General features: G+C 44.3%; 1 long non-coding RNA gene across 1 annotated transcript; it reads right to left on the bottom strand.

Annotated features, from left to right (window-relative positions):
* Window positions 1-3,053: 3,053 nt before the first annotated feature.
* On the bottom strand, window positions 3,054-5,591 carry LOC109496152. The gene is made up of 3 exons (XR_002739538.2): window positions 4,332-5,591; window positions 3,448-3,664; window positions 3,054-3,187 (listed from the first exon to the last, which is right to left on the bottom strand). It is a non-coding gene; the product is annotated as an uncharacterized LOC109496152 (long non-coding RNA).
* Between the last annotated feature and the right edge of the window lie 2,736 nt (window positions 5,592-8,327).

Raw genomic sequence — 8,327 nt, 5'->3', positions numbered from 1 at the left:
TCCTCATTCATAAAATGAAGTGCGTTAATTAGGAAGGCCCTGGCCCCAAGGAACAAAAAAATCTGTCAGAGTTACTTAAGGGTTTATTTTCCGGATCTAATAAATCCACAGATGCACCATTCAGGGCCTGTGAAACTGTTCGTGAATGTCGTCTGGTCCAGAGCCTTTCTGCTTTGCCATCCTTAGCATGGAGGCATCTGTCTTCGTGCTTGCTGTCCCATGGTTGCAAAATGGCTGCTGGAGCTTCATTCCTCACATCAAGTGTCAGTTATGAAAAAGAGGGATGTAAACTACTTCTGAGTAGCCAATCCAGTGTCAGCCATAGGGGTTAGTAAGAGAAACTTCCTCAAAGAAGTATTTTGAGAATTAAGTGAGATACTGAATGAGATCATGAAATGTGCTTACGTAGTGCCTAGTATTGGTTAGCGGTCAAAAAACATCAGTTATTTTCATATATTGTTATACTATATAAATATTAACATATATATACTATATACATATGCCATATAACATATATATAACATGTAATAATATAAATATTATTTTAATATAATTTTCATGGATAGCCTTCGGTTCAGCATGATACTAGTATTTAGAGTACCTCCAGGAGAATTGTGTGTTCTTCAATGACGAGTAAACGTCCCTTTTCTCAGTGGGGCTTCGCAGAAGCAAAAGATGAGACGTAACGCAATCCACTCCTATAAGGCTCTGGAGTACGGGCAGAGAGGAGATGCTCTAGAAAGCGGATAAGCAGGAGGAAAGCTGGCATCCTAGCAGGAACCTAGCAGGATTCTCTCTGAGGTCAGACCCATTCCATCTCTAAGTGGAGACCTGCAGGGGGTTCCCAGGCCAGACCCTGCTTGGGAAGCAATTTCAGTAACAGAGCTTAGCCGAGTACAATGAATTTCTGTATCACAGAATGTAGACAGGGTGATTGGGAGAAGTCTCAATTCTGTAAATATTCTGTCCCACTGTCAGACCATGGATAGAATGGCTAATTATAGATAGAAATAACATTTTGAAAGACTAACTACCAGATACGTACAGTGAATATTTACCATGAGTCCAATATTGTCTCATGGTCGTGGGGAGCTGAGTAACACTTTTATGAGTCACTTTGGGAAATACTGGGATAAATGTCATACATATTAGCAGAAATTCATGGCCAGTTAGAAGGAACAGAAGAAACGCATCACCAAAAAAACCCCAACCTTGGAACTAAGTATCATCTCAGGTAACGAAATCCTGGTGATAAGGAGGGCGAGGACACGGATGATAATGGTTGAGGCTTAATCAGCACCACACCAGGCACTGTTTTATGTGCTTTGCAGACCATAAATCCCAAATACGTAATTTTCCCCATATTTTTAGTATCGATAGCTCACTTGGAGTGCCTGCTTTGGGTCCAGCACCAGCACTGGTGAGATCCTCACAGATCTCTTATATAGATGTGCCCTACTATGATTCTAATTCCATAGATGAGACCCCCGAGGCTTAGCATGAAAGCTACGTGGCTAGTAACCGGGGAGCTGGGATTTGATAGACATCCGTCCCGCTGAGCTCAAGCGCTTAGACTGCACTCTATGACATAAAACATGTACTTGTATGTACACAGCTTTTATAAGAACACTTCACCTCTGTTCTCTTAAGAGAAAATATGAATTGGGGACTTCTTTGTTAGGAGTTGAGCATTGCTCTGCTGAGAGACAAAGTCTGGACTGAATGACCCAGATTCTCCCGTGGCCACGTGATTTTTTTTTGTTTTCATCGCAGCAACGGACACCCATATCCTCTCACAAGGAGAAGGGAGAGCAATGAACACTGAGTCATTCCCTGGGCCAGGTGACTCCCCGCTCTTTGGCGTTGAGAGGAAAAAGATCTGAGCCAGAATCACCAAATCGTTTGACCCTCTGCTCAGTCGACTTCCAACAGTTCCCACAAGGTTATTCAAAACCAGCTGGCCGGGCTGTGTTCCACATCACCCGATTTGTAACTGAATAAAGTTATCTTGTGCTACTGGGTGTTTTCAAGTATTGTTTTGCTCTTTAATGTTGGGAACTCCCCACCGATAGCCGCCACTGGAGAACAAGCAAATAGAGTTAAGTGGGGCAGAAAATCCAAGTAATTCTTGATATCTAAAAATACCTCAGAAAAAGTTTGTCAGGTGTTTAATTTAAAAAGATAAATTCTGTCATACGGTGCTGCAAGATTTCGTTGAAAAACAACAACAGAATATTCTGAGAGCTGTGATTTGTAACCCTTGTGTGATTATCCATCGCAGAGTGAAATCGGGTTGGACTCAGCCTCCCTTTATCTACCTGGATCCTTACCAGTGTGCTCTCTTCCATTCTCGACAGAAGGTCAATGGGATATGCCCCCTTTTCTGTAAATTATTATCACTTGAATCGGTTACAAATGATTACATATGAAAAGGAAGAAGGGCATACATATTTATAACATATTCCTTCGCGCGCCAGGTAACTTCATATATTATGCATGCTAGTTATCTCATTTAATCTTTAATGCAAGCCCATTAAGCTCTACTTCATCTTCCTTGAGAAAGGAGAAAATTGAGGCTTAAAATCACCAACTAATCCACATTAAGTCACACAACCAGTAAATGCAGACCCAGGGTTTGAGCCAAAGTCTGTCCAACTCCACAGCCTGTGTCCTTTCCCCTTCATGAACAGTTCTCAACCCGGGATACAGACCAGCGTCACCTGGGGAGCTTTTCCAGATAGACTCACGCACTGGAGCACCTGGGTGGCTCAGTCGGTTAAGCATCCTTGATTTCAGCTCAGATCATGATCTCTAGGGTTCGTGAGTTCGAGCCCCGCATTGGGCTCCGCACTGATGGTGCGGAGCCCGCTTGGGATGCTGTCTCTCTCTCTCTCTGTCTCTCTCAAAGTGAATAAATAAACAAAAAATATATATATACCAACACCTCGGTCCCACTCCCACTCGAATTATTACAGATCCAGATCTTATGTATGACTAGTGTGTGACACGCTCCTTAAGTATGACAAAAACTTACTTTGACATACCAAAAGAGCTTTACTTTCAAATTTATTTGCTGCTGTTAGAAATGTAATTAGCGTTGTTTTCTCCAACTTGAACCCAGGGGAGGAAAATGAGCCCAGAGTCTCAGGTTACTTCCTCCAGTTTGCCTCCGTGGTAAAAGATGAACCTGGCAGGAGAAAAAGAAAATTTTAGGCGTTTTGCGCAATTCCTGGAGCCCTATTGCTTCTGCTGACTGCTGCCCAGTATGGTCCAGCGAACCGATTCTGAAGCACCAGGGGCAAACACATCCCGAAACTGCCGCCAGCCAGACGTTGCTTCCCAGTGAAAAGTAGAAAGCGTCTTCAGCCCTGCGTTTCAACACCCATATTTCTGCAAGACTTCATAAAAGCTACGGAAGTGATGTCCCAGCTCGTACCTAGAACTTACCAAGACGGAAGCAAGAGCTAACAAGTTCTACCAACTTTCCATTCATAGGGTTGAAGGCTGGTTGCCAAAAATCCATCATGCCCCTCACGAGTCCTCGGTGGTAGGAAGACCTGACGTTTCTCATCTGTCATCTTTCTCTTTCAGGATCTTCCAAAGGTGTCAGAGCTCCGTCCGTAGCACGGAGACACCAGGCAAGGAGTGCTTAGAAGAGGAATTACTAGGCGGAAGAGGGAGGAGAAAAGACCGTCTGAAAGAGTAGAGAACAGTCTGGAAGCATCCTGGTTCCCTTGTCTGCAGGGCTTCCAACTTAGGCCTTCTAAACCAAAGGAGTAATTCCACCTGAACTCAGACGAGCCCGTCCTGCCTCAATTTTGCCCTCCTCGCAATGGCAGGCATACCTTTAATGGAATTTGAAGGCCTTTTCCGCAAAGACAGCAAAATATAAAGTCTGCTCTTTACCTCCTCGCTTTTGGACACAAATGTAAAAACATTTTCACATCGTATCATTTATTTCTATCTTATGGTAAAAACATCTGTTTTAGGGGGTTATTACGTTACATTTCCAGAAAGGTAACTTCATAATCTGTCCACTAAATGTCAAGAATGTTTAGCTTCTCTTTCTCTTCCTAAATTCTGTACAATCACAGCATGGTGCTCCTCTCAAGGGGACTCCATACAGCCTCATCCTGTGCTTTGAGTTTCCCTGCATTATCTTGTTCAAATCGTCCGGGGCAAGCTGAGGTTAGTGGATAAAAAAGTAGACCAGGAACAGGCCTTGACTTCTTTCTGAGGCCCCTTTTCAAAGGCAGGACTTCAGAGAGGCACTTTGTGTTCAGACCTCAAAAGGACCATTCTTTCTTGAGTTGTCACCTGAAATAGCTTACCTTTCTTGGTACAATAATTCCTCTAGGTCTAATTGTCTCCAGGCCAAATATCCCTCATTCCTCTGACGTCTAGGTCTTCCAGCCAAGGGGCAAATTCCCACAGCTCCGTGTCGCTAGTTCCAGTACCTAGGACAGACACCTGCACCACGGTTGGCCATTTGCAGGCCTTCGGGTAGCTGTCTGATCTTTGCCTAGAAAGTAATAGCACAGGCCAGCTGATATCAGAGTCCTGGGTTTAAAAACCGGCTTAAGAACTTCTAATTGTACAACCTTCCCCAAGTTGCACAACAAATCTTAAAATAAATTTCCTCATCTATAAAACGGAGATGCTAATAATATTCCACAATATTTCTGACAATGAGAGAATGTCTATATAGTGCATAGCACTTAGTAGGCATTTGGAAGTACTAATTCTTTGCTCCTTTTTCTAAGCTACTATGGCTGGGTTCATATATCTAAACGTTAGGATTTTACAAAGACTAAAATAGAATCTTTTAAGGAGTTTCATTATAGTCAGCAATAACATAATAGTCAGCAATAACAAAGTCTTTATACTTGTGTTTATTTATCATCTGATTTCTTATTATGTGTCTATCCTATTCTATTTTAGCTGTCTGATTAGGCTATGAGATCATGCAGAGTTGGATCTCTGTTTAAAATTCTCTCTATACCCACAGGACTTAAAAGCACTCAGTAAATGCTTGATAGATGACAAATGAATTCATGAGTTCCTCAGGAAGCATTTAGGCCATGGACTTTGCTAATGCCTACGTCCCACGAGTGCTTTCAAGCGAATAAACATTTGCTGAGCATATGGAATGCTCAACATAGTATCTCCTAAGGAGCCGAGACCCTTACAAGAAAGTGAAGTATCCTAATCACTTTATAGTCAAGCATAAGAACATCTATAACAAGGATAAAGCGGTGCCAGAAGCTAGAGAGAGCATGCTGGGGCATTCAGGGGAAAGCGTGATTACATTTGGCTAAGAGGATTAAGAAATCTTCATTGAAGAATGAGTTATCACTGGAAGTGAACCTCGGAAGGTGAGTAAGATTCCAACAGCAGTGGAGAGAAGATGCTCCAGGGGAAGTTTGAGCCAAAGGCAGAATGCGAGACGGGCGTTCAGAGGGCTGCAAGTAGCCTGGTTTGAAGCACAAAATATGTGCAAGTCGGTTAGAGCTGCAAAGACAAGGAAGGCTTTGAAAGCTAGCCAGACCAAAAAATTGTTTCCTTTTTTTTTTTTTTAATGTTTATCTATTTTTGAGAGGGGGGGCAGGGGAAGGGCAGAGAGAGAGGGAGACACAGAACCCAAAGCAGGCTCCAGGCTCATCTATTTTTGAGAGAGAGAGAGAGCAGGGGAAGGGCAGAGAGAGAGAGGGAGACACAGAACCCAAAGCAGGCTCCAGGCTCTGAGCTGTCAGCACAGAACCCAACGCGGGCCCGAACTCACAAACTGTCAGATCATGACCTGAGCCGAAGTCGGACCCCCAACCGACTGAGCCACCCAGGCGCCTCTGAAAATTGGTTCTTGAGTCAGGCAATGAGGGGTCCTGAAAATTTAGAGCAGAGAAGTTTTAGATTTATAGTAGTTTCCCCTTATCCCTGGGGGATATGTTCCCAAACCCCCAATGGATGCCTGACACCGTGGAAAGTACGAACCCTATATACACTAGGGTTTTTCCTATACATATGTACCTATGAGATGTTTAATTTATAAATTAGGTACAGTAAGAAATTAACAATGAGGAGAAAATAGAATAACTATAATAATATACTGTAATAAAAGTTATAGGAACGTGGTCTCCCTCTCAGAATACCTTACTGTACAACTCACCGTCCTCCTTGTGATGATGTGAGATGGTAAAATGCCCCCATGATGAGATGAATTCATGTGAATGACAAATGGCTCAGGCACTGTGACTTAGCGTTAGGCTCCTACTAACGTTCTGAGGGTTTGTCAAAAGGATTATCTGCTTCCAGACCGCAGCTGACTGTGGATAACTGAACTGGTGGAAAGTGAAACCACAGATAAGGGAAGACTACTGTAATTAAGGTTGGTTGAGTGTCTTCATTTTACAGATTAGGCAGGTGAGTTTCAGAGAGATTAAATGACTTGCCCAGATTGCCGAGTGGCAGGCAAGGAAATCTACAGAGGTCCCTTGACATTCCCACCACAGCGGAGCCATTGCTTCGGAAGATCTGCTGTGCAGCGGGGTAGGCTGGGCTGGAGGGAGGGGGACCGAAGCCAGGGAAGCCAGCCGAGAGGAAATGACTGCCGTTTCCTTTACGTTCCTGCAGTGAATCCCTGCCCCACACAGTGTGATCTCAAACATGAGACGGTCTCCTATGTTCCCAGAGAAGATGCAAAAAGGTTTTGCGAATCTGAACGTAGAAACTGACTAAAGATGGTAGACGGAGCCAGATTTTGTTTTTGTTTTTTTTTAATGTTTATTTATTTTTGAGACAGAGAGAGACAGAGCATGAATGGGGGAGGGTCAGAGAGAGAGGGAGACACAGAATCCGAAGCAGGCTCTGGGCTCTGAGCTGGCGGCACAGAGCCTGACGCGGGGCTCGAACTCACGGACAGACCATGAGATCATGACCTGAGCTGAAGTGGGATGCTCAGCTGACTGAGCCACCCAGGCACCCCCAGATTTTGAAGCAAATATTCAGTAAGCCAGTCTTATTGAGTCTGGACCTTGAGGGGAGTGAGTGCTATGATCAGATTTGCATTTTAGAAAGGGAATTTTGTCAGCAGTTGTGGAGTCTGGATTCAAGGGGTAAACTGGGAGGCAGAGAGGTAAGGAGAGGTCTGCAGAAATCCAAGAGGCGTGGTGGCTCGGGCGAGGTTGGTGGCTGGCAGGAACGGGTGGAAAAGACAGGCGGGAGAGACAGTTGCCAAGCGTTTGAGACACGGTTCCTTTACAGAGGGGGAGGGGAGAGTCAAAGGTGACTCCAGAGTTTCTGTTTTGAGCAGTTTGGTGGATAGGAGGGCCACTGACTCTGAGCTGCAAGGCACATTGATGAGGACACATTTACAAAGCTCGGAAGTGGCATTAGGAAGGGAAAGATAAAGGCAAAGGATAGGAGAGAAAGGACGTGACCAAAACATAAACAGAAGAGTCAGGAGTGACTGAGTTGGGGAAGAGGCTGAGCTCTGGGAAACTTTATTCGTCCCATGCCTTTCCCACCAGCTTACATTTCCAAATTGTCCGGAGGCTTAGTCGCGCGGTACCATTCAGAAAGAGTCTCTTTCCTGCTCTGATTATTCCAGGAGGAACAGGAAAACATGGTAATTACCACTCGTAATTTCCTCTCAGGAAAAGCTAAAACTCCTGCAAAGTGAGCGTAGTATTTCGTTGACATAGAACAAAAATGGAGCAGACTGGAAACAATCTTCCTTCGAAGACAAGCATAAACAAAGTCACTGACCACAACCACTTCTGTCTCAACTGCTGTTGCCAAAGGAGAAAATGGCCAGAAGATCATTGGTCTAGGAACAGGGTGATCAAGCTGTCCTGGGTTGCCTGGGACTTCCATGGTTTTTTCAGGGAGAGTCTCACATCCCAGAATCCTTCAGTATCACCCTATCCGGAAATTAGACTTAGATCCTAATCCCGATTCTATTACTGATTGGTTGTGAAAACCTGGAACACAGCTTTTCTGAGCAGAGTTTTCTCATCCGTAAAACGAGAGGAAGGGCTTCCCTTTTTACATTTTCCCTGAGGGGAGTTCATTCAGTCCCATGAATTTAAATATCAGGTGATATTGTGATTTATAATATGAACTATACATTTGGTTTCTGTACAAAGCTCCTAAAACCCTTGGAATTTAAGTGCTGCAAGCCCTAAAGGTGTCTTCTGTTATGTTCATGAGGTGACTTTTGGAAAGTCCTTAGGTAGCTTAAAAATGGGGGCTCAGGGCGCCTGGGTGGCGCAGTCGGTTAAGCGTCCGACTTCAGCCAGGTCACGATCTCGCGGTCCGGGAGTTCGAGC

The sequence above is a fragment of the Felis catus genome, chromosome F2 (genome assembly GCF_018350175.1).
Source record: "Felis catus isolate Fca126 chromosome F2, F.catus_Fca126_mat1.0, whole genome shotgun sequence".
NCBI lineage: Eukaryota > Metazoa > Chordata > Mammalia > Carnivora > Felidae > Felis > Felis catus.
This window is presented reverse-complemented; position numbering and strand designations above follow the sequence as displayed.